The sequence below is a fragment of the Meleagris gallopavo genome, chromosome 1 (assembly GCF_000146605.3).
Source record: "Meleagris gallopavo isolate NT-WF06-2002-E0010 breed Aviagen turkey brand Nicholas breeding stock chromosome 1, Turkey_5.1, whole genome shotgun sequence".
Classification (NCBI taxonomy): domain Eukaryota; kingdom Metazoa; phylum Chordata; class Aves; order Galliformes; family Phasianidae; genus Meleagris; species Meleagris gallopavo.
This window is the reverse complement of record NC_015011.2, coordinates 124,794,590-124,795,647: the sequence shown is the minus strand read 5'-3', so window position 1 is coordinate 124,795,647 and position 1,058 is coordinate 124,794,590. Positions and strand designations below refer to the sequence as shown.

The 1,058-nt window shown below is 27.9% G+C and overlaps 1 protein-coding gene across 1 annotated transcript in view; it reads right to left on the bottom strand.

The window, feature by feature from the left end:
- Nucleotides 1-1,058, bottom strand: part of SNAPIN (SNAP associated protein) — a 14,155-nt gene that overhangs the window by 979 nt on the left and 12,118 nt on the right. The window lies entirely within an intron of this gene.

Genomic DNA, 1,058 nt, shown 5'->3' with positions numbered 1-1,058 from the left:
AATAAACAGTAGAGAGAGAAGGTACTGAATGAAATATATGATTATTAAAAAAAAATCAGGTTTGAATTTTTTGATCTGAGTTGAACAGAAAAAAAAAAACTTTTTTCTTTTCTTGTGGACAGTTATGGCTGGATCATAGAAGATTATAACATAACATTAAATACAGAAACTATTACTCAAAGTTTTACTATTCTTTCAATTAACTTTTGATGTTATCAAAATATCATTTATTTGATTTTCAAAGTAGAAATAAATAATATATTATTTTTTGCATTTACTTCAGATACAATGCATAAAGCAAACAAATTAACAAAAAAGTAATCATATTTTTATTTGGAAATTCATGAAAATCTGCAGCTAAATAATTATTATTTTGACTAACTGGAGGAACAATTGTTAAAAATTCTGTACAAAATATGAACTGTTCTGAATATACCTTCTATGCAGTTCATGGAAGACTAGATGTCATCCTATGTAATTAAATTATTAAAAGTAATTTCTTAAAGATTACATAATGTAAATAATGAAGTAACTCAGTGAAAGACATGGTTTCAAGTGTTCCAGTTGTAGAAGTGTTTACACTATGATGGACTACATATTTTTATAAAATGTTCACTTCCTCGTATAAACAAGGAACATTATTATTCTTTCCTCCTTTAATAGCCCATGTTTACAGTAGTCACTTAAGATACAGGAGACTTCAGCTTACTCTCCAGTTTGACAAGATTCAGACTTCCAGTTTTTGTCCCAAAAATGAATGCCTAACCATTAGACAACAAGTTAAACTGGTTGTGTTTTAATGGAACCAATAAAATATGCAGGCAATGTTAATTCATACTGTTGTTGTGCCCTCAGGAGATTTGATGATTCATTTTACTTTGACCTTTTCAAAATATCTCTATTCAGCAAATTTGGGTTGGAGTTCTTACAAGAAAGATTTCCTGACAAGTCAAAAGAGAAGTTTTTGAAAATACTGCATGATAAGTCTTTGATAAGTATCTAGCTATTATCTGGATATATGTAAGAATAAGCACAAATATATTTACAAGAGAAAACTT